The sequence below is a fragment of the Eleutherodactylus coqui genome, chromosome 12, assembly GCF_035609145.1.
Source record: "Eleutherodactylus coqui strain aEleCoq1 chromosome 12, aEleCoq1.hap1, whole genome shotgun sequence".
NCBI classification, from domain to species: domain Eukaryota; kingdom Metazoa; phylum Chordata; class Amphibia; order Anura; family Eleutherodactylidae; genus Eleutherodactylus; species Eleutherodactylus coqui.
In genome coordinates this window covers 122,691,255-122,717,111 of record NC_089848.1, presented here as the reverse complement: position 1 = coordinate 122,717,111, position 25,857 = coordinate 122,691,255, and the positions used below count along the sequence as shown (strand labels likewise).

The 25,857-nt window shown below is 46.0% G+C and overlaps 1 protein-coding gene across 1 annotated transcript in view; it reads right to left on the bottom strand.

Annotated features, from left to right (window-relative positions):
- LOC136586789 (macrophage mannose receptor 1-like) overlaps positions 1-25,857 on the bottom strand; it is a 298,478-nt gene that overhangs the window by 1,174 nt on the left and 271,447 nt on the right. The window lies entirely within an intron of this gene.

The following is a 25,857-nucleotide window of genomic DNA, read 5'->3' as shown; positions in this document are numbered from 1 at the left end:
GTTTTGTATGCAAGTGGGCACGGGCGGAAGTTCTGCAGGAAATCTCACCGCGGAATTTCTGCCCGTGTGTAGGAGGCCTTATGCATAAGTGGGAATACACTTATGCATAAATGGGTAATAAAGTATCAAATTGGACAATAGGATGGGGGGAGTGGGAAGGGAGTGGGGTTATTGTACATCATGATAAGATAATTGCATAAAAACAAATTAAATGTCAAAAATAGAAGAATACAAGAACATGAATAGAATAGAAATGTACAAAATAAAGAAAAACAAATAAATAAAAGGCATATGAGATAAATAATGATGCATGATAGTAATGCATAGTAAGTAGAGATGAGCGAGCATACTCGCTAAGGACATTTACTCGAACAAGCATTGCCCTTAGCGAGTACCTGCCCGCTCGGAAGAAAAGGTTCGGCTGCCGGCGCGGGTGAGAGATGAGTTGTGGGAGTGAGCAGGGGGGAGCGGGGGGGAGAGAGGAAGAGAGAGATCTGCCCTCCGTTCTTCCCCACTCTCCCCCGCCACTCCATGCCTGCCGCCGGCAGCCGAATCTTTTCTTCCGAGCGGGCAGGTACTCGCTACGGGCAATGCTCGATTGAGTAACTGTCCTTTAGCGAGTATGCTCGCTCATCTCTAATAGTAAGATATAGAAACAGGATATCACCAGCAGCACACAATTCCAACCAATGACTAGAAACATGCAACAGTCGCAACAGGAACACGATCCATCATTCCAAGGCAAAATCCATAGTAAAGAAGAGTTTGTGGCAGAATATATTGGTGCAAAATAGAACAATAGATTTTATTGCTCCATGCCAAGAAATATAAGCTACGTGTCGACCCTTTGGGTCTTTGTCAAGCAGTCAACAAAACAACGAATCATGCAAAATTCACGCTTCTCTTTTTAAAACTCCTGCACTGCTTTGTTTACAGGTTGCCACGGAGACCATCGGCTTGCCTCCGTGGCAAGGAGGGATGGTGCTTGGCTATCATACAATAGCCAGGCACCAGCTCTTACTGCAGAGATAGGAGAAAACCTCCGATCTCTGCTATTTAACCCTTTACATGCGCCGGCCTCACCAGCCCATATGACTGGGTGCACAAACATTTGATTTGTGCGTCCGTTCACCAGATTTTTCAATACCAACATAGCGTATATCGTCCTGCTGTGAAAACGCCCAATACTCGCTCATGTGAAAGAAGCCTTACACATAGGGAACGTTATTGGGCTTTATCACTGCACTTCATGGAAGGATGATGCTGGTTACAAAAGTGGAATGAAAAACTTGAGAAGACGGTTGTTGGGAATGACGTTGCAGAAACAGATGTCAATCTCATTCAGGATTACAATAACATTCTCACAAAATATGAAACTAAGGCTTAATGTCCACGGGCGGATCGGATTCCGTATGTGGGAATCTGACCTTGCCCGTGACCAAGGACACTGCAGGTGTTATACTTACCCATCTGGGCATTCTTTCTCTTCACTGCCGCACATGCGCAATGCAATTTTTTTCTTTTTAAACTCCCGCTTTCCCGCAGAATCCGCGACCTATCCGCAATTGAATTGCGGACGGACACAGATCGGACGACTTTCATTGACTTCAATGGAAGCCTTCCATGTGGGATCCGCATTAAAATGGAGCATGCAGTGATTTTTTTAAAGGTCTGCAAATAAAATCCGCACGCTCTAATTCATGTGTGACTGATTTGCGGTTTTTCCAGGTGGGTGACCCGCATGGAATCCGCAAATCAGATCCACCCATAGAAATTAGGCCTGAGAAACAATTTGTTTTACAGATCGTTGCCACAGACCGTAAAAAATACTCAACTGATTCTAAATCCTGTATTAGGGCTCAGTTAGATGAGCGATTTTTTGTGTGCTGCGATGCGAGATTTTTCTCGTGTTCTCGCAGCGCAAGAAAGAAAATATCGCCAGTGGGTGGGAGCCCTTACCCCGTTTCTGCGGCTAATGCCAAAAATACAGCCAAAAAGCTTCTTTCTGAAGTGGTCTGTAGGTTTGGTGTCCCAGAAACCATTGAGAGTGACTCTCGTGCTCCCTTTAGTGAGATGGCAGGGATGTTAGGCATAGAACCGGCATTCCACACACCCTACCATCCTCAAAGCAGTGGGGGAGTAGAGAGGTTGAATGAGACCAGAGAAAAAAAAAAGATTAAATTTTAAAAGCAATGACCGAATTGAATAAACCTTGGCCTGAGTGTCTTTCCTTGTCTCTCTTGTCAATAAGACACACGCCCACCAAACAGACAGGTCTCAGTCCTTATGACATTCTGTTTGGTCTGGCCCCTTGTCTAGGCCTATACTTTCCTCAGCTATTACAGGTTCAATTTGAACATATGTTACCTCCATTGCAGGATGTCTGGTGGATTTGTGGTGATAGTAGGATGGGTGCAACCCTGCCCAAATTTTGGAAAGGTAAGTGCGCACCTACAAAAGTACTCCTCCCCTTTTAGCTGTTGGCAGCTGGGTGGACAGGACACACATCACACCCCCACCAGGACATAAATAGTCTCTTCATGGACTGCCATGTAATCTCCCTGGCGGATCTTTTGATGAAGGTATTTATATTGATGGAATAGGGGTACCCCGGGGAGTGCAAAATGAGTTTAAAGCCAGAAACCAGATTACAGGAGGAATCTAATCTGTCTTTTGTCCTTGGTGCACAATTAATAAAAATATTGATTGGATTCATTATGTATATTATAATCAACAGAGATTTGTAAACTACACCAGAGATGCCATACAAGGATTAGTGGAACAACTAGGCTCAACATCCTCTATGGCCTTCCAGAACCGTCTTGCTTTGGACATGTTCCTAGCAGAGAAAGGAGGAGTCTGCAAGATGAATGGGGATTCATGCTGCACTTACACCCCAACAACAATGCTCCAGACGGATCAGTGACTAAAGCTTTGCACGGACTACAAAGTCTATCGAACTTTCGGGAAAAAAATTCTGGTGTTTCTGATCCATTTACATCATGGTTGGAGGACATTTTTGGACAATGGAGTGCTTGGATCACGTCTCTTCTTACTACTTGACTATTATAGTAATTGCTTTTGTAGTAGTAGGTTGTTGTGTAGTATCTTGTATACGCCGCATATTAGCAAAATCTACTAAAAAGGTGATACCCACTATGATAGCACAAAATGGTAAGTAAGCCCAGCTCCTATGTTCAGCCGGCTATGATCATTCTTGTATTGGTCAGAACAATAGGGAAATGCTATTGATAAAGGCTAGCAAACATCGCTAGGATGGACCGAAGTACTTCAAATGTTTACTGTTCTGGGACAAGATAAGAAACAAAAGGGGGAAATGTCATGGAATATAAAGTGTTACGTTTCAGAATGCAATAAGTGTTTGTTTCTTACCTTGTATTGGACTATTGACCCTTAAATAGAAGACTAAAACCTATGCTTTGTAGTGCCGGGAACTAGGATTTTAAGATAAGAAGTCAACAGACAAATTAAATAAGGCTAAGCTATGTTAACAGAGAAGGCACACAGCGATAGTAGAACTATTGTCTGATGCGATAACAATATCCTGATTTAGGTAATTCTGTGTTTGAGATGACCCTTAAGAGCTTTGAGAATATTTGGTAGATGTCAATAAGTCTTGTGACCAATAAGTATTTTCACCTTTGTAACAGTAAGCTACGTAACACTAATCTTTGTACCAGGCAACATTTGGAGACGTCCTCGTCTTTCTGTATAAGAATTGGCAATGTTCACAATAAAGTAGAATTCATTGATTCTCTTGGAGGTGTCTTGACATAACATGGAGTGATTTCATGCTATTGATAGATAATGCTAGCAAAATCTCCTCGTCACGGGCTTCCATATCTACCAATTTGGCACCTGGCAACGAGGTCATCAGATCGGTGTGGTCCGATAACACAGGTAGCTGACTATCAAATAGACGAGTCAATAACACCTGTGCAGGACACCGATAAGACAACCACTCACACTGCCTCTTGATAATGAGGGGGGTGGATGCTTGGTGTATACTCCCACACATAGTGGATACAGGGTGCCAGACCATTCTGATATATGTAGCTCACCATGCAGACCAGCAACCTATTAATGACGCCATGATAATTCGGCGGATTGCCCTGCATTTCAAACAGTGAACCACATTGGTACTGCCACCCTGGGCTCCCCCTGGAGTCTTAAAGCCACACTGCATGTGAATGATAGATAATAAATGCAAGGCGAGAGGATGCATCTATATGCACTCCTCACCCAGTGCAGGGACCCACTACAATGCAAGGAACCGTGAAGTGGTTAGTGGGCTCATGTATATTGGCCAACATCCAACCAATGCCTTGCATTTATTATCTATCATTCACATGTAGTGTGACTTTAACACTTGGTGCAGGCGCCTTAATCAGTCAGGCCTCATGACCACTTCTCCTGGTGTTCCCTGGATATGCTTACAGCGCTTTCTGGTAACACCAGTGCTTTTGGATATATTCTCTAGCCTTAAGAGTTATGTCTACCCCAGCCTGACTGATCAAGTGATGTATTGGAGAGCAGCGACAGATTACCTGTATTGTTTCTCCACTTTCTATATATCTAGACATTCTAGGACTAGGGGTGACTTCACACGAGTGTGTGCGTACATAGGTGTGCACACCTGTAATTGCAAAAACGTGTGTATGAAGGTCCATGCATCGCCTTCCATGGAGCTGCGTTGCTGCTCCATTGAAGGCAATAGTCTGCCGGCACCCCTGAAGTGATTTTCAGGGAAAAGCTTTAAGTATAAGCTCTTCCCTGAAAAACATCCCTTTTAGTGCAAAAAAAAAAAAAAAATAGAAAAAATAACAAATACATATATACTCACCTTTCCACTGCTGCCGTGTAAATATTCCCGACCAGAGTTTCCTTGTCATTGAACACTGTGACAGCACTATCACAGTGATCATTGCCAAGGGGACTCCCCGCGAGAGTAAAGAATCCCCTGAAACAGATGTCACAGCTGTGGCAGGGGATTCTTTATTCCCTGAAGGGATGAAGAATTCCTTTGCTGCATCTGTCACAGATGTGTCAGGTGCAGCAGGGAATTCTTTTTCCTCGCATGGATGAAGGAAACATCTGTCTCATGTGGCAGATGTGTTCTTTATACCCGTGGGGACATGGCATCAGTGGACAGGTAAGTTTTTTTTTTTACATTAAAATTTTTGTTTTTCAGGGAAGAGCTTATATTTAAAGCTCTTCTCTGAAAAACAATAACGGGGTGCCAGCAGACCATTGTCTTCAATGAAGACAATGCGTGAATTCCGTATAGTGCACGCATGTCCTGTCTTTGCAGGCATACGCCTGTAAAGCACTGACATGTGCACACACCATAGGGAATGCATTTGTTCTAATAGAAGCATGTTTTTGTGTGCACGTATGCACGCACAAAAACACACTCATGTGAAGCCACCCTAATGCTAGAATAGCGCCACTTGATGTTTAAATCCCCAGAAATTCCAGGAGTAATTTTGGAATAGTACCACCTGCTGTTTATATAGACAGATATTCCAGAACTAATGTTATTATAGAGTCCCCCTCATTTCCTATTCCCAGACCTTTCAGGGCAAATATGAGAATAGTGCCACCTGCTGTTTAAATCCACAGTCAAAAAAGATTTTTCACCTTAAAGTTGAAAATTTCGCTTCTACCTCATTGTTTTGGTTCCTTCCTTTGGTTCAACATTGGGGTGTAATAAGCTGAACTGAATGGACATATGCCCTTTTTCGGTGTTGCATACTGTGTTACTATGTTAGATATTCCAGGACTAATATTAGAAAAGTATCACCTGCTGTTTATACCCCCAGATGTTCCAGGGTTGCAATAGTGCCCCCTGCTGTTTTTATCCCCAGAAATTCCAGAAAAATTGTTAGAATAGAGCTAATTGCTGTATATATCCCCAGACATTCCATGACTAATGTTAGAATAGGGATAATGAATTTTTTTTATAGATATCTGGAGCCCCGAAGGGCTCCAAATTCTCACCATCTATAGCAAACCTTATGATGAGTTGGTGGGAACATTTTTTCATTTATAATCACAAAAATCCGTTTGCATGCCGCATGGTGTGGTATGCTAGGTTCATTGATGATGTGGTAATCATTTCATACAGAGGTATAAATTCAGCTGCTGCTAAAGTGGATATATTAGGTTTTGTTGCGTACATAAACAGCAATTCGGTCAATTTACAATTTGTAATTACACAGAATGATAAAGAAATTCCTTTCCTAGATTTAATTCTGAGAGGTGATGTATCTACTGGAAACATAGAAACATGTTTATTTAGAAAAGAGACAGCCGGGAATAGTGTGTTGCACGTAAGCAGCAGTCATCCCAAACATACGTTGAGGGCAATCCCGACGGGAATTCATTCGTGAAAAAACAGCATGCACTATCAAAGAGACATATGATAAAACCAAGAGAGATATAATAGACAGATTAGGTGAAAGAGGATATAAAAAATCAGTTTTGAAAAAAAACTTGTAATAAAATTGATATTGTGGATAGGAAAACATTACTTGGTAATAAGAAAAAGGATAATAAAATAAATAAAAAAGGTTTAATTTTTTCCACAGCTTATAGCTGAGATTTTTACAGTATTAAAGATTTTTTACAAGTTTTTGCTGATTTTGCGACAGGACGAAACAATAGATAATATACTAAATGAAGGGGTTGTGCTTGTATCAAAAAAGAGCAAACATTTAGGGGACATGTTGTCCCCAAGCACCTTTAGATCAGAAGTGAAGAAGACGCAATTGTTGAAAAATAATGTTTTTTTAGATGTGGTAATCCCCGGTGCTGCATATGTCATTTGGTCAACAACAGGAAAAGTTTTATGGACAGTGGGGGACATAAAGAATATAACATTAAAAGTTATATGAATTGTGATACCAACAATGCAGTATACTTGATTTTGTGCACAGATTGCAATAAAAACTACATTTGTTGCACGACACGGAAAGTCAGAACCCGCATTACGGAACATAAAAAACGGTAACGTTAATAGCTCAGGAGTGGCAAGACACTTTCTGGAGACACACTCAGGGAGTTTAAATAGCTTCAAATTTCATGGAAAAGAGAAAGTTATTAATTAGAGATGAGCGAGCACCAAAATGCTCGGGTGCTCGTTGCTCGAGTCGAACTTTTTGCGATGCTCGAGAGCTCGTTTCGAGTAACGAACCCCATTGAAGTCAATGGGCGACTCGAGCATTTTTGTATATGACCGATGCTCCGCATAGGTCTTCACTTGGGAAAAACCAGAAAAATTTCGAAAGTCATGAAACACCACAGAAACGGATAGGGAAGGGCAGGGGCAGCATGCAGGGCTGCATTTCAGGCTCCCAGGTCCCACTATTAAGCCACAATAGCGGCAAGAGTGCCCCCCCCCCCCCAAACAATTTTTACTTCGGACAAAGCCTCATTTGCAAGGCACACCTTAGCTAAGCACCACACTACCTCCAACCAAGCACAATCACTGCCTGTGGGACACACCGCTGCCTCTTCTCCTGGGTTACATGCTGTCCAACCCCCCCGCACGACCCTGCGTCTGCAGCGCACACAAAAGTGTCCCTGCACAGCCTTCAGCTGCCCTCATGCCACACGCTCGCTTCATAGCCCAACCACCCTCATGTCTATTTATAAGTGCGCACTGGATGAGGAGGAACTGAAGGCACACACTGCAGAGGGTTGGCAGGGCCAGGCAGCGACCCTCTTTGAAAGGGGGGGGGGCAATAGCCCACAATGCTGTTGAGAATCGATGATAAATTGACGTACGATCATCATTCAAATCCCGTGCCACCTCCGTCGCAAAAATGTCACGAGCCGTAAACGTGGGCATGAAGGGGACTCAGGTGCCAGCCCAGCACTTCTACACATCTCCACAACGCAGCAATACTCTGTGTGGGAAGTATGTGAGCGAGCCCTGGGTCAGGCTCGGTCCCAGCAAGCACCTAGTGTGGCCCAAGGTGCTGTGAGTGACATAGCAATGAGGAATCCATGTGTCCACACACTACTCATTGTGCTTGGGTGTCAGATACCTCATCGACAACGCAAGGGGAAAGCCATCTGCACTCTGCCCCCTACCCAAGTCAGTCAGTGACTTTGTGCCAGACAGGGAAAACACCGCTATGGGAAGTCTGTGTGCACCCACAGCATGGGTGGGTCCAAGGAAACCCAAAGACAGAACACATAAAGAAATCAGAGTGCCCAAACATGGCAGACTTTCACTGCGCCGAGGACATAGGCCTCTGCACAAACCCTCAGCAACTGCGGGCATAGAGCGGACTCCGATGGTAGCGCAGCTGTGAACATCTCATTAGCGCTGTATCGCTCCTCTTGTTTGTCCCAAAGCAGTGCCCCAGATAGCTGTGGTAACGCAAGAAAAAATACATGTTGGCCTCGGCCCACAATCCATGACCTAGTCAGTAAGTGTTTTTTTTAGTGCCAGGCAGGTAAAACACCGCAATGGGAAGTCTGTGTGCACCCACAGCATGGGTGGGTCCAAGGAACCCAAAGACAGGACACATAAAGAAATCAGAGTGCCCAAGCATGGCAGACTTTCACTGCGCCGAGGACATAGGCCTTTGCACAAACCCTCAGCAATCGCGGGCATAGAGCGGACTCCGATGCTAGCGCAGCTGTGAACGTCTCATTAGCGCTGTATCGCTCCTCTGGTTTGTCACAAACAAGTTTCTCTGATAACTGTGGTAACACGAGAGAAAATACATGATGCCCAGTGCTGAACCCCTGACCCGAAGCAGGAGGAGGAGGTGGCCTTACAAGGCCCAGAAACCATGAGCAGGACCTGCTGTAGCCTGTGTGGGAAGTATGTGAGCGGGCCCTTGGTCAGGCTCGGTCCCAGCAAACACCTTGTGTGACCCAATGTGCTGCGAGTGACATAGCAATGGGAAAATCCATGTGCCCACACACTATTCATTCTGTGTTGGTTTCGGATAGCTCAATCGACACCGCAAGGGGAAAGCCATCTGCACTCTGCCCCCTACCCAAGTCAGTCAGTGTCTTTGTGCCAGACAGGTCAAACACCGCTATGGGAAATCTGTGTGCACCCACAGCATGGGTGGGTCCAAGGAACCCAAAGACAGGACACATAAAGAAATCAGAGTGCCCAAACATGGCAGACTTTCACTGCGCCAAGGACATAGGCCTCTGTACAGCTTCAGCAATTGCGGGCATAGAGCGGACTCCGATGCTAGTACACCTGTGAAGATCTCATTAAATCAGTTACGTTTTCTTTCACCGCTCCAAAGACTGCATTAGCCAGGAAAAAGTTCCACAGGCCCAACCGGTGTAAATAATTATGGAATTATTGGCGTACGCTTTCACACTGACAGCGGTATTGTAACGCTAACTGCAGCCAGAAAAAAAATTATACAGAAGGCTGCAAACAGGCCTAGCTGTGTAATACTGAAGCACTACAACTCCCAGCAGCCACCCAGTAAAATGTAGACGGTCAGATGTAGCCCTAAGAAGGACCGTTGGGGTTCCTGTAGACAGGATCCTACACTACCACTGTCCCTGCCTCACCAGTACTGCCCCTATACTCTGTATAATTGACAGCAGACTTAGAATGCTATAGCTGTAATAGCCTGCACGCCCGAGATGAAAAAATAATTTTTGGTGCAAAACTGCTCCCAGCCAGCCACACAGTAATGCACACGGTCAGATGTGGCCCTAAGGAGGACTGTTGGGGTTCTTGAGGACAGGATCCTACACTAACACTTTCCCTGAATAAGCAGCAGCACTTTCCCTAACCTCTGCCAGCGTGTGTCTGAGGCGAGCCGCGGGCGGGACCGCTTTAAGTACTTGGCGGTCACTTGATCTCGCCAGCCACTCACTGCAGGGGGGTGGGATAGGGCTGGCACGTAACAGGAGGAAGTGGTAATGCTTTCCCTGCATGTCAATTGGCTAGAAAATGGCGCTAAACATGCAGGGAAGGAAATGGAATTGACTCAAGTACAGCGTGGTGTTCGTCTTGAGTAACGAGCATCTCGAACTCCCTAATGCTCGAACCAGTGTGCTCGCTCATCTCTACTAATAATGGGAATACAAAAGGTGACGTCAGCCAGAAACAGGTGTTCAGGAGAGAGGCGTTCTGGAAACTGACACTTAACACTAGATATCCAAATGGTATGAATTTTAAATCTGATCTCTTTTATATATATTAACTTATAAATCAAGATAGGATTTGATTAATCTCTACTTATAATTACTAATGGAGTGTCTAGTGCAATAATGCATCACTGCTAGATCGTCCCTACTTATAAAATCACACTAATAATAAAAAAAATATTAATTTTTATTAGGATAAATTTCATAACAAAATAAATGTTATTAACATAAATTAAAATGCCTGAACTGTCTTGATGTAATAGCGCACTTATGTGGATGAACTCTTTCTGTGTACAAAATCCTGTTAATTAATTCTCTTTTGTACTATAAGAGTTAATTATATACTACTATAGTATTTGTTGGATTAGATTTATATAATAACAAGGTTAAATGATCGCAGCTATTGTTTTTTATGTCAGGTCTTTAGGGAAGAGATGGACAGGGAAACAGTGCAGGGCTACTAATTAATTCAAGGGTTAAATTCACAGTGTGTTTTTAATTAAGCAATTAAGGTAAAAGCTTTTTTAAATGTTTGTGAACAGATTTGATGTAGAGGTGAGCAAGGCTCATGATAGAGCTGAAACGCGTCCTCCATTTTCTGTGAATATGCACGAGTTTTAATAATAAAGCAGGAAGTTTGTTACACAGTGGTTTCCCGACTATGAAATGTACTTGTTAGAATAGCACCACCTGCTGTTTATATTACTAGACATTGCAATACTAATGTTAGAACAGAGCCTCCTCATGGTTCTTATGCCCAGACAGTGTAGCACTAATGTTAGAATAGAACCCTCTAATGTTTATACCCCCAGAAATTCCAACACTAATGTTACAATAGCGCCACCTGCTGTTTTTACACTCAGATGTTAGGAGAAATGTTATAACCGTGCCTGCTGATGTTTCTGTCCCCAGACTTTCCAATGTTAGGATAGCACCACCTGTTGCTAACATACCCAGACGTTCTAGTATTATTGTTAGAATAGCACCGCCTGCTGTTTCAGTCCCCAGGAATTCCAGGACTAATATTAGAACAGCATCCCTAATGTTTACATCCCCAGTTATTGCAGGATGTATGGTACGCCGTCACCCCTGCCTCGGAGGCTGTTATGGACCGGATCAACCAACCAAACCAAGAACAGTGCGGTTCAGGCCTTGTTCATGTATAGATATGAGCGAGCACCAAAATGCTCGGGTGCTCGTTACTCGAGACGAACTTTTCGCGATGCTCGAGGGTTCGTTTCGAGTAACGAACCCCATTGAAGTCAATGGGCGACCCGAGCATTTTTGTATATCGCCGATGCTCGCTAAGGTTTTCATTTGTGAAAATCTGGGCAATTCAAGAAAGTGATGGGAACGACACAGAAACGGATAGGGCAGGCGAGGGGCTATATGTTGGGCTGCATCTCAAGTTCACAGGTCCCACTATTAAGCCACAATAGCGGCAAGAGTGCCCCCCCCCAACAACTTTTACTTCTGAAAAGCCCTCATTAGCAATGGATACCTTAGCTAAGCACCACACTACCTCCAACAAAGCACAATCACTGCCTGCATGACACTCCGCTGCCACTTCTCCTGGGTTACATGCTGCCCAACCCCCCCCCCCCCCCGCACGACCCAGTGTCCACAGCGCACACCAAATTGTCCCTGCGCAGCCTTCAGCTGCCCTCATGCCACGCCACACTCATGTCTATTTATAAGTGCGTCTGCCAGAGGAACCGCAGGCACACACTGCAGAGGGTTGGCACGGCAAGGCAGCGACCCTCTTTAAAAGGGGCGGGGCGATAGTCCACAATGCTGTACAGAAGCAATGAGAAATCCAATCCTGTGCCACCTCCATCTGGAGCTGCACATGTGGGCATAGCAATGGGGAACCTATGTGCCACACACTATTCATTCTGTCAAGGTGTCTGCATGCCCCAGTCAGACCGCGGTTTTTTATAAATAGTCACAGGCAGGTACAACTCCGCAATGGGAATTCCGTGTGCACCCACAGCATGGGTGGCTCCCTGGAACCCACCAGCTGTACATAAATGTATCCCATTGCAGTGCCCTGGACAGCAGAGCTGACGTCAGATTAAATGCAGGTGGGCTTCGGCCCACACTGCATGCCCCAACCTGACCGGGGTTTTTAATTCATAGACACAGGCAGGTACAACTCCCTATTGTGAAGTCCCTGTGGACCGACAGCATGGGTGGGTGCCAGGAAGCCACCGGCGGTACATAAATATATCCCATTGCATTGCCCATCACAGCTGAGGTAATAATGTCATGTTTAATGCAGGTGGGCTTCGGCCCACACTGCATGCCCCAGTCAGACTGGGGTTCTTTAGAAGTGGACACAGATGCATTTACAACTCCCTGTGGACCCACAGCATGGGTGGCTCCCTGGAACCCACCGGCGGAACATAAATATATCCCATTGCATTGCCCATCACAGCTGATGTTACGTCAGCTGTAATGCAGGTGGGCAAAAAATTAATTGGATTACACTGTAGGCGAGGGCCCACAAAAATTGGTGTACCAACAGTACTAATGTACCTCAGAAAAATTGCCCATGCCCAACCGAGGGGGCAGGTGAAACCCATTAATCGCTTCGGTTTATGTGGCTTAATTGGTAACTAGGCCTGGAGGAAGCCCAGTTAAAATAAAAATTGGTTGAGGTGAAAGTTTCAACGCTTTAATGAGCATTGAAATGTATAAACATTGTTTACAAAAATTATATGACTGATCCTTGTGGGCCTAAGAAAAATTGGTTTCAGGAGGAGGAGCAGGAAGAGGAGGATGAATATTATACACAGATTGATGAAGCAAAAAGGTCCCCGTTTTGGATGGTGATAGAGAACGATGCTTCCATCCGCGGGTGCAGCCTACGTATTGTTTATGTATCGCTGCTGTCTGCTGGTGGAGAAGAGAAGTCTGGGGAAATCCAGGCTTTGTTCATCTTGATGAGTGTTAGCCTGTCGGCACTGTCGGTTGACAGGTGGGTATGCTTATCCGTGATGATTCCCCCAGCCACACTAAACACACTCTCTGACAAGACGCTAGCCGCAGGACAAGCAGGCACCTCCAGGGCATACAGCGCGAGTTCAGGCCACGTGTCCAGCTTCAACACCCAGTAGTTGTAGGGGGCAGAGGCGTCACGGAGGACGGTCATGCAATCGGCTACATACTCCCTCACCATCCTTTTACAGTGCTCCCGCCAACTCAGCCTTGACTGGGAACCGGTGACACAGTCTTGCTGGGGAGCCATAAAGCTGTCAAAGGCCTTAGAGAGTGTTCCCCTGCCTGCGCTGTACATGCTGCCTGATCTCTGCGCCTCCCCTGCTACCTGGGCCGCGGAAATGCGCCTTCTGCCACTAGCGCTGTCGGATGGGAAGTTTACCATCAGTTTGTCCACCAGCGCCCTGTGGTATAGCATCATTCTCGAACGCCTTTCCTCTTCGGGAATGAGAGTGGAAAGGCTCTCCTTATACCATGGGTCGGGCAGTGTGTACACCCAGTAATCCGTAGTGGCCAGAATGCGTGTAACGCGAGGGTCACGAGAAAGGCATCCTAACATGAAGTCAGCCATGTGTGCCAGGGTACCTGTACGCAACACATGGCTGTCCTCACTAGGAAGATCACTTTCAGGATCCTCCTCCTCCTCTGGCCATACACGCTGAAAGGATGACAGGCAAGCTGCATCTGTACCCTCAGCAGTGGGCCAAGCTGTCTCTTCCCCCTCCTCCTCATGCTCCTCCCCGTCCTCCTCCTCCTCTGGCCATACACGCTGAAAGGATGACAGGCAAGCAGCATCTGTCCCCTCAGCAGTGGGCCAAGCTGTCTCTTCCCCCTCCTCCTCATGCTCCTCCCCCTCCTCCTCAACGCGCTGAGATATAGACATGAGGTTGCTCTGACTATCCAGCGACATACTGTCTTCCCCAGCCTCCGTTTCTGATTCCAAAGCGTCTGCCTTTATGCTTTGCAGGGAACTTCTCAAGAGGCATAGCAGAGGAATGGTGACGCTAATGATTGCAGCATGGCCGCTCACCATCTGGGTAGACTCCTCAAAGTTTCCAAGGACCTGGCAGATGGCTGCCAACCAGGCCCACTCTTCTGTAAATAATTGAGGAGGCTGACTCCCACTGCGCCGCTCGTGTTGGAGTTGGTATTCCACTATAGCTCTACGCTGCTCATAGAGTCTGGCCAACATGTGGAACGTAGAGTTCCACTGTGTGGGCACGTCGCACAGCAGTCAGTGCACTGGCAGATTAAACCGATGTTGCAGTGTCCGCAGGGTGGCAGCGTGCGTGTGGGATTTGCGGAAATGTGCGCAGAGCTGGCGCACCTTTCCGAGCAGGTATGACAAGTGGGGGTAGCTTTTCAGAAAGCGCTGAACCACCAAATTAAAGACATGGGCCAGGCATGGCACGTGCGTGAGGCTGCCGAGCTGCAGAGCTGCCACCAGGTTACGGCCGTTGTCACACACGACCATGCCCGGTTGGAGGCTCAGCGGCGCAAGCCAGCGGTCGGTCTGCTCTGTCTGACCCTGCAGCAGTTCGTGGGCCGTGTGGCTCTTCTCTCCTAAGCTGAGTAGTTTCAGCACGGCCTGCTGACGCTTGCCCACCGCTGTGCTGCCACGCCGCGTGACACCGACTGCTGGCGACGTGCTGCTGCTGCTGACACATCTTGATTGCGAGACAGAGGTTGCGTAGGAGGAGGAGGAGGGTGGTTTAGTGGAGGAAGCATGCACCCCCGCAGATACCACCACCGAGCTGGGGCACGCAATTCTAGGGGTGGGTAGGAGGTGAGCGGTCCCAGGCTCTGACTCTGTCCCAGCCTCCACTAAATTCACCCAATGTGCCGTCAGGGAGATATAGTGGCCCTGCCCGCCTGTGCTTGTCCACGTGTCTGTTGTTAAGTGGACCTTGGCAGTAACCGCGTTGGTGAGTGCGCGTACAATGTTGCGGGAGACGTGGTCGTGCAGGCCTAGGACGGCACATCGGGAAAAGTAGTGGCGACTGGGAACCCAGTAGTGCGGGGCCGCCGCCACCATCATGCTTTTGAAAGCCTCCGTTTCCACAAGCCTATACGGCAGCATCTCTAGGCTGATCAATTTTGCAATGTGCACGTTTAACGCTTGAGCGTGCGGGTGCGTGGCGTCGCACTTGCGCTTGCGCTCAAACAGTGGCATTAGCGACGTCTGGACGCTACGCTGAGAGACATTGCTGGATGGGGCCGAGGACAGCGGGGGTGAGGGTGTGGGTGCAGGCCAGGAGACGGTACTGCCTGTGTCCTCAGAGGGGGGTTGGATCTCAGTGGCAGGTTGGGGCACAGGGGGAGAGGCAGTGGTGCAAACCGGAGGCGGTGAACGGGCATCGTCCCACCTTGTGGGGTGCTTGGCCATCATATGCCTGCGCATGCTGGTGGTGGTGCCTCCCCAGCTGATCTTGGCGCGACAAAGGTTGCACACCACTGTTCTTCAGTCGTCAGGCGTCTCTGTGAAAAACTGCCACACCGTAGAGCACCTTGACCTGTGCAGGGTGGCATGGCGCGAGGGGGCGCTTTGGGAACCAGTTGGTGGATTATTCGGTCTGGCCCTGCCTCTACCCCTGGCCACCGCACTGGCTCGGCCTGTGCCCACACCCTGACTTGGGCCTCCGCGTCCTCGCCGGCGTACACGTCCTATAGGCCTACCCCTACCCCTCAGCATGGTGTATTACCAGTAGTGCAGAAACAGAACGCTGTAATTAAATGTGCCGCTTATTGGCCTGTGGTTGGAGGCTGACTTCGTTTACGGAACGCCAGGAAATAATTTGGCGCAAGCCTGCTGTAACACTTAGCTGGCTGCGTATGATTTTGTAGAACTACTACCCCCAGCACACACGGACCCAGAACACTGAGCACAGTGACAGGCAGGCCAAATAGATTTTTTGCCCAATATTTTTTAGAAAAGGCCCACTGCGTATATTCAATCAATAATATATGTCTTCTGTTCCTGGAGTATGTCACAGAACTGCAGAGTGTTGCACTGTTATTAACTGCAACAGAGCGGTAATTTCACAGCCAGGAAATAATTTGGCGCAAGCCTGTTGTTACACTTAGCTGGCTGCGTATGATTTTGTTGAAGTACTACACCCAGCACACACTGACCCAGAACACTGAGCACAGTGACAGGCAGGCCAAATAGATTTTTTGCCCAATATTTTTTAGAAAAGGACCACTGCGTATATTCAATCAATAATATATGTCTTCTGGCCCTGCCTACACAATTCTGTCCCTGTAGTATTACTGCAGGGCGCAATGCTCTGCACGGCCGATATACCAAAAAAAAAAAAAAAGTGCAACACTGCAAAAAGCAGACTCCACAGTACTGCACACGGTTAGATGTGGCCCTAAGAAGGACCGTTGGGGTTCTTGAAACCTACACTAACTCCTAACACTCTCCCTATAGCAGCTCCGGCACCAACAGCACTGTCCCTCAGCTATGTCACAACGCATCTGAGGCGAGCCGCGGGAGGGGCCAATTTTTATACTTGGGTGACACCTGATCTTGCCAGCCACTCACTGCAGGGGGGGTGGTATAGGGCTTGAACGTCGCAGGGGGAAGTTGTAATGCCTTCCCTGTCTTTCAATTGGCCAGAAAAGCGCGCTAACGTCTCAGAGAGGAAAGTGAAAGTAACCCGAACATCGCGTGGTACTCGTCTCTAGTAACGAGCATCTCGAACACGCTAATACTCGAACGAGTATCAAGCTCGGACGAGTACGTTCGCTCATATCTATTCATGTATCATGCCTCCATATCATCCGCTGCTCATGGATAAGAGCTCTGCGTAAAAGACGGTGACGCCAGAAACGCGTCAAACCTAAGAACTATGAACCATCTATGAAGTGTTATTGGTATATTAGGTACTTTGTGTCAGTCCTTCCTATATTTGAGTAAGGCAATTTTTCATCTCTGCCTTTTGTGGGGGACACTTTTTAGCTATTGGTCTGAGGAATTAGTACTTAGAGGCTAAATTAAGGTGGCATAGGGTATTGGAGCATTCTGAACCACATCCCTTTTGTACATGAGCAGGATAATTCTTTGTCCTGAGCACGTTCATAATCGAACAATACCTCACCTCGGCCAGTATACGAAGCCGGGCTCTAATCTATCTCCGCTCCATCTCTGACAAGCCTGTAACTAGGAGATATTATGTTTATTCTCCTATCTAGCCCTCCCTTTCTATGACAGATACAGCTGTCACCCAACAGCTTTCCTATTTACATACCTGGACTACCATAGTTGAAGTCATAAATACAGCCTTATCTGATCCCTTGGTATGCATAGGGCTGTTTAATCAATTGGTGGGTTAGGTGGGAACTTATATGTGATTTGTGTGAGCGTGTCCTTGTTGGCCCAGAATATGTTAACTGGTATTAAACATTTTAGTTTTAATTTGTCTAACACTGTGAAGGGCTTTAAATACTGCTGACACAAACGAGTATAGAGAAATCCCTGTTTGTTGAAGTCTAGCCTATCGCGGCTCTACCCGACAACGTGCCGCCGGAATTCTTCATATCGGGTAGCGGTGAATATTATTACGACTTAAATAATACCCTCCTGCACTTAGTCTGCCGTATAGTAAAACAGAATAATACCCCCATCCCTGACGGCGCTCACGTGCGGCTTATTAACTCTTTCCAATCCAATTTGCATCCTAATTTTCCTAGGGGGCTTACTCTTTTTCTGCCGTTATATAACGGTGCTATCTGCTGGCTAAAGCCAGTACTACATGAGGTGACACGTTGGATGGGCTCTGACAGCAGAGAGGCTGGCAATATACAGTAAGAGAACCCTGATGGATGCCTTCCGACATCGTAGCTCTACAGCCTTAAATCATAATGTCTTTAGACATCAGACAGTGGATTGAAAAGGGTTAATTTCCCTATAGCGACGCTCTTCAATCAAGTGGATGTCATGTTGGGGGATTGACTAATCTTGCAGTCGGATAACCCTTAGGGTGGACACCCACTGGCGTTTTATTCTCTCTTGCGCTGCGAGAGCAAGTGAAAACACTCGCAGAGCAGAGCAAGAAAAATGCTGGAATATCGCCAGTGTTTGCAATGGGGCCAGCGGCAGCAGCACTAGCCCCATTGAAAACATAGGGAGAAGACTGTGGACTTTTGCCCCAGCTGTGGCAGAAGTGCAGCATGCTATCCCATTGCTTTCAATGAGGTCGGCCCTGCTGCTGGCCCCATTGAAAGCAGTAGCTTACTGAAAGGGCTGTGCTGATTGGCTGAATAGCTAAGCACTGGCTGTAATTGGCTGAACGCTCAGCCAACCAGCACAGCCCTTTCAGGAGGCAGGGATTTTTAAATCCCCACCTGCTGAAAGTGCTGGGGAGCCAGCCAGAGGACCCGTCTGAGCGGCGGAGAGGTAAGTACATTTTTTTTTGTCTTTTTTATACAGCTTATATTTCAAGCCCTTCCCCAAAAATCATACTGCGGGGGTTGCCACAAACCACTGCTTTCAACGGGGCCAGCGGTAGCAGCGCCGATCCCATTGAAAGCAATGGGATAGTATACTGCACTTCTGCAAAGCTGTGAAAGCTGTGACAGCTGTGGCAGAGGATTCCTTCATCACCATGGTCCCCACGGGAAAGAAGGAAAATCCTGCCACAGCTGTCACTGCTGCGACAGCTGTGACAGAAGTCCACGGTCTTCTCCCTATGTTTTCAATGGGCTGGCGCTGCTGCCGCTGGCCCCATTGAAAACACTGGCGATATTCCAGCGTTTTTCTTGCGCTGCGAGGCGTATGTTTTCACTTGCTCTCGCAGCACAAGAGAGAATAAAACGCCAGTGGTAGTCCACCCTTATAGCTATAGAACGTATATCGGGACTATTTTAAATTATAGTCCTCAGATGCTTGCATCTCAATTTTCCGCTGGGCTGTTTTACAAAGACACGTCTGGACACCATCATGACAGGAGCCTCGATGGAGAGAATTTAGGGTTCGTCAAAAGGGCCAGGGCCACGCAATGGTCTAAATCTGTGGAGCTTTGGGGGTCTATTTATGGAGACATATTTAATCAGCCGAAGCTTATCGAGAACGGCCTGGATCTAAAAAGCAAACTGACCAGAAATAAAGACTCTTTCTGACTGATGTCCGGCGAGGTTGACACTTTTAAAATTCTAATTCTTCACGCGTCCGTTTTCATTAACCCCTTCATGACGTGGCCTATTTTGGGCTTAAGGACGCGACAATTTTTGGCGGATTTTCTTCTCTGTTTATCAAAAGTCATAACTTTTTTATTTTTCCGTTGACGCGGCCGTATGAGGGCTTGTTTTTTGCCTGGCGAACTGTAGTTTTTATCGGCGCCACTTTTGGGTACATAGACTATATTGTAAAACTTTTTTTTTTTTTATGATAGCAGGGAGAGAAAACGCATCAATTCTGCCATAGATTTTTTTTTTTTTTTACAGCGTTAATCATGCAGCATAAATGAGACATTCCATTTTTTCTGCGGGTCGGTACGGTTACAATGATACCAACATTCTTACATTTTTTTTAGGTTTTCCCACTTTTCTGCAATAAAAACCCTTTTTTTTGGAAATCTTTTTTCTATTCTAAATCGCTGCATTCAAAGTGCTGTAACTTTTTAATTTTTTGATGTACGGCGCTCTGTGAGGGCTTATTTTTTTTGTGAGACGAGCTGTAGTTTTTACTGGTGTTATTTTGGGGTACATATGGCTTTTTTGATCACTTTTATTGCGTTTTTAGTGAGGCAAAATGCTAAAAATTAGCATTTTGCCTCAGTTTTTTAGCTTTTTTTTTTGCGTTTTTTTCCGTGCACAGTCAAAAGCATGTGCAACTTATTGTACGTGTTGTTATGGGCGCGACAATACCAAATATGTGGGCGTTTATTTTTTTTTTACCCTTTTTTATGCTAATCTGTGAAAAAGCATAAAAAATGTTTTTTTTTACTTTTTTTACATTTTTTTATTCATTTTTTTAATCTTTGGTTTTTTTACAACATTTGTGTCCCCATGGGGGACTTTAACCACTGCCCTGATGATCGCTGTCATAAGGCATGGCAGAGCTACTGCATTATGATTCCCGGATCCAATTTCCCTGCACTGATCAGACATACGACGGAGAGCCACAATTGTGAGAAAAACTATCCGGATGGGGTGGAACATTTTTATGCACGCAATAGCAGAGGCTAATGTTCCGTCTGTACTCCTGGAATCTTTGAAGATGGAATTTTTAATAAAGGCCATGATGGATATTAAACTTTAAGTTGAAGGACTATTGCCCTGGTGGCGCGAACATACTGGACTTGATCCATCATGTCACGCAGAGCCAGAGTGCTACCAAGAAAAATCCCCCTCTGGGCTGGGATGTTTTTATACGCTCGATGGCCAAGATTAATATACCTTCTATGGTCATTGGCCACCAAGGTACTAGAGAAATTCTCCAGAGTATGAAAACAGCATCGGCCCCTGGTTTTGCACCCAATAACCTGCAAAACAAAAAACGGACTTTCAGCACTACGACAGTCGGAATACCACAAAGGAGCTTGCTGCCTAAAAAGCGGTCAACACAGATGTTTCCCATGGCGTGGTTAAGTTTGTAAATGCTTGTACAAATGTGACTATATATCTGTTAACATTATACACTGTTATACATAGCTATATAATAAATAATTCTATAAGCCAATTTTTTTATATTTTTCGCATATACTGTATTCATTTATGTAATAACTCTATCATTCGTATTTTTTATCGCACGTCGTTATGTATTCACATTGCCTTGTGAGCTCAATAAAGCTTTTTATAAAACTTTGCATTTTTTGGCTACTGTGTGTTCTCTATAATAACAGCTCTGTCAGGGCTATACATAAAAACTTACTAGGGCTGGAGATGCGTTCTACATATTATCATAAGGGGAATTGGAAAAAAAGCTGCATAATAGCAATCCAGGCTATAAATATACTAAAAGTCTTTATTATCCTGAGACACGCTGATGCAATGGTGGGGGGCCGCAATTCGCAGAAGGGGCCCTGGTACGGCACATTCACTGGAATGAGAGGGTGGGGGCCACCAGACAGAGAAGGATGCCTGGTTTTAACAAAAATGTGAGGGCCAAAGAGATGTTAAAAGGGGCAGAGACATCAAATGTCAATGGGGGTGGGGCAACTGTCACTTTTCAGTTTGACACAACATGTGTACCCTAAACTACTTGTGATTGTTCAGTGTAAATACTAGCAGCGACCGAATGAAAATCAGTTTGTTTTTCAGTTTTTGAAGGGAAAGATAGCTAACACTAAGTAAGAGAGAGAGAATTCAAAATCATCTAGAAAAGCTTGAACAGTGGGCGGCGACTAACAGAAAAGTAGTCAACAAGGAGAAATGCAAAGTCCTGCATCTGGGCAAGGAAAAGAAAAAAAGCACATACAGGATGGGAGTAATTGGGCTAAGCAGCACATGTGAAAAAGACTTGGGTATACTAATAGATCATAGACTGAACAGGAGCCAACAATGTGATGCAGCAGCCAAAAAGGCAAACACAATTCTGGGATGTATTAAGAGAGGCATAGAGTCTAGATCACATGAGGTTATTATCCCCCTCTACTCTTCCTTAGTCAGACCTCATTTGGAATACTGGGTCCAGTTCTGGGCACCCCACTTAAAAAAAAAAGATAGACAAACTGGAGCAAGTTCGAGCCCATTCAGCTCCAGGGATGGCTACCTTTACCGGACTTGCCTAAGTTCCCCAGGTTGGCCCCACAAGAAAACTGGCAACTAGTGAGCAAGTCCAAATCTCCCAAAAACAAAAAGAAAAAAATCAAGAGAAGAGCTTGGAGAAAGGGACACTTGAAGGACAATTTTGTTCCTGACAGACCACTTACTATGGTGTGATTGCCCCATTCTCTTCCTACCGCAGACAATGTTATGCGTTTGAAATCTTCCGGTTGCCTTGGTCTGCACCTACTGTTAATTACTGTTTTTCTTGGCTGGGAGAGAGCTGCCCCCCCCCCCCCAGTACTACCCGTACCCTGTTGTATGGGGCTGGGAGAGGAGAACTGGCAAGTTGTTTGGAATGCCAGTGGAGCAAGGCATACATCACATGCCCCCCACACTCTAGCCTGAGGGGTGGCTCTGATGGCTCCCCAATTGAGAATAAAGGTTATTCCCCCTGCAGGATTAAACGGTCCTGATGAGCGCCTGCCAGGGCAGGCTATTGTTAACTTTAATTGTTATTTCATCTCTCTGTCGGCTGCTGCGTACAGTACCGGTAGAGGTATACTTCCCCCCTCTGAAGGAAGTCCAGGAGCACACCTGGCCTCTCCTTCTACAGGGCACAGAACGTTTAAGTCTATTACTGCTTGTACCTACTAACGCTCGTTTACATTCCTTTAACCTCCCCATCCCCATTTTCCTCACCCTTCCTCACCCATCCCCCTCTCCCGACCCTCAGGTGGGGGTACCAAGTGCTCAGCGCAAAAGTATTATTGTCAATTAACAATACTTTCTTTTTTCAGATACCGCCTCACTTCCATAAACACTACGAGTCATGGGAGATCTACGCGTTACATCATTTAATGTCAAGGGCCTCAACTCGCCGTTGAAACGCCATAACGTAGCACTATTGCTAAAAAGGTACAACTCCAAAATCGTCTTCCTGCAGGAGATGCATTTCAGGGGGGACAGGTGCTTCGGGTTGCCAGGCAGACAATACCTCCAATGCAATCATAATTCCCACCCTTCCTCGACATCTAAAGGAGTCTCCACATTCTTCCACAAAACGACTAATTTTACTTGTGAATCCCAATACTCGGACGGAGAGGGGGGAATACTTTTTCTGAAGGCCTCTCTGGACAACGTAAAAATTACCATAGCAAACATATATGCACCAAATACTGATCAGGTCGCGTGGTTACCTAAACAATTTGATATACTGAAACAATTTGCGATAGGCCACATAATTCTGGGAGGAGATCTCAATGTCGTCCTTAATCCCCTGCTTGACTCATCTGTTGGCCGCTCGCAGATCTCCCAGATCAAATTAAGGAAACTTAACCGGGGTTTACAAGAACTAGGAGTAGTGTACGTCTGGCGACTTCTTCATCCCTCCACGAAAGATTTTACCTTTTTCTCTCTGGTCCACTCCTCCTTCCAGAGATTGGACTACCTGTTCATCTCCGGAGGGCTTTTGGAGTCCATAAACAGAGCCATGATAGATCCTCTGACCATCTCTGACCATGCTCCCATACATATCCTACTCAGACCCTCCAGGTAATCTTTAAAGAATGGAGATGGAGACTCAACCCCTCATTACTGGACTCGAGGGATGAGAATCTAAACCTCGCTAAAGCCATCAAGGAATACTTCCTATTCAACTCGGATGGAGAGGTCGGCACTCCCACAGTCCGGGAGGCCCACAAAGCCTATGTGAGAGGCCTACTAATAGCCCTAGGTACCAGGGTTAAGAAAAAGCTACAGAAAGAGATAGACGATAGGCTTTCACAGATAGCCAAACTCGAACAATCTGTCAAACTCTCACAGACTCTGGGTAACCTAGAGAAACTAGAAAATCTAAGAAAAGAATTAAAACTTTGCCTCAAATCAAAATTTAATAAAAAGAATCTCTATATGAAGCATGTAGTTTATGCACAAGGAAATAGAGGCAGTAAATTTATGACGTCATTAATTAAAAAGGCACGTACCAAGAATACAATTAGAACCATTAAAACCTCGTCAGGAAAGCTGGTTACATCCTCTGAGGAAATAGCTAAGGAGTTCCAGCTGTTTTACAAAGAACTATACAACATACAAAACCCCCCACTAGGGAGGAAACTTCAAATCCAAAAGAACAAATCGATAGGTTCCTCCAAAAATGAAAGATACCCAAACTAGACCAACAAGAGGCAAATTGGCTGCTCTCACTGGTTACCCAGGAGGAAGTGAAAGACCTAATAATCACATGCCCACCTAACAAAAGTCCGGGCCCCGACGGACTTACTAGGGTTTATTATAAGACCTTCCAAACAGTCTTAACCCCAAGATTAACGGACCTCTTTAACGCACTCTTGAAGGGTAGCGAACTTCCTAGACAAGCGCAGGAGGCCCATATTACTCTTATTCATCCCATGTAAAAGGACCCTTACCGATTTGATATTTGGTCAGTTCACTTGTCATTCACTCCCACAGCAGCCTCTACTTTCTGGGCATGCACTTTTTGTTATCATGCGGCAGTTGCGGCTACTCTCGGGGCGGCGGGGTGCTGGGTCCGGCGGTCGGGATGCACCCCCCCGGCTTGTGGTCCGCTTGCTGCAGCGGTGTGGGTTCCTGGCCGGTGGTGTGCTGGTGGCTCGTAGCGTCATGTGTGCGCACATCGGTGATTACAGCTGCCGGGCACTAGCTTCCTTTTTATATTTTCTATTGGGAGTTGGCTTCTCCCTCTCTCCGCCCTTGGGTGGAGGCTTTTGTTTATAAGTCTGGCAGTGACTTGCAATCACTGCCAGTTATTGGTTTCCCTCAGTGAGCTAGCTAGCCTGCCTCTGTCGGTCTCCTGCTTCTGTCAGCTTGTTTGCTATTTCTGCCCGGCTATTCCATCTGCCTCAGGTCTGCTTTGTATTTTTGTGTTGGCTTATTACATCTGCCTTTTCTGTCATTATTCTGCCCTTTCCATCATGTATGTCAGTGTCGCTTCTCGGTCCCTAGCAAGAGCAGAGACCACCGCCCAGTTGCCCACCTAGGGTTAGCCAGGAGTGGAGGCAAGCAGGCAGGGACAGGAGTTGCGGGTGAGATCAGGGCAATAGGCCTGGTGTATCAAGGGTAGTATAGCGTTACACTTTTTCAGTGGACTCGGGTGGCACTCAGGTAATGGTACAGCACTCCTAAGGGCAATTATCCACATTGCTGGTTTGTCTCTAATCTCACCCACTGCTTCTGCTCCGCACGCTCCACAGGAGCACTCAGGTTCAGCTCCTTCCATGGCAAGCATTAACTGAGCAACTGAACTTTCTTCTGCACTATGTCATCAAGCACTTTCTGTGCGGGAACCCGATTCTTATCACACATTACTCATGCAAAACACACCTCTTACTCACACAGCCACACCCACCCAGAATACTGATTACACATCATTACAAATCTGCTATTTCATACTTTAATAACAGTGACAGCTCCAGAAACAACCTGAAAAATTATCCAAGAAATTTATGCTAAACAATAGTGAGCAATTTCAACAACTATCAGAAGATCAACACTTTTTCATCTGGTTGACCTTCCCCTGCAAGCCCTGGCGCTCCTAACATACATGACCTGCCCATACAGGCCGTTCTACAGGAAAGAACAAGAGAGTTATATATCATGTCATAGAAAATTATCTGTATTAAAAACATCATAACTATATGGCTATAAGAGCAATCAACAATTTTACAAGAACTTTGTGTTTTCTTATATTCCTTTAGGTCATGTTGTAAATGTGCCCAGTCTTATTTCTTCCCCATAGATGGGCATCTTCCATGAGTCGGTTACAGCCTGGACATTATAGCACAACGCCGGTCTGGTTTTATTTAAGGGAGGAATTTTCCTATTCATTTTGCTCAATGTTTTCCACTAAGACGTTTCCATCGTGTGTTCCAGCTGTGCAGTTACTGTCAAAGTATATTCTGTTGTTTACACCATTTTCTGGTTGTGGCAGCTTCCCTTTGTTCCTCC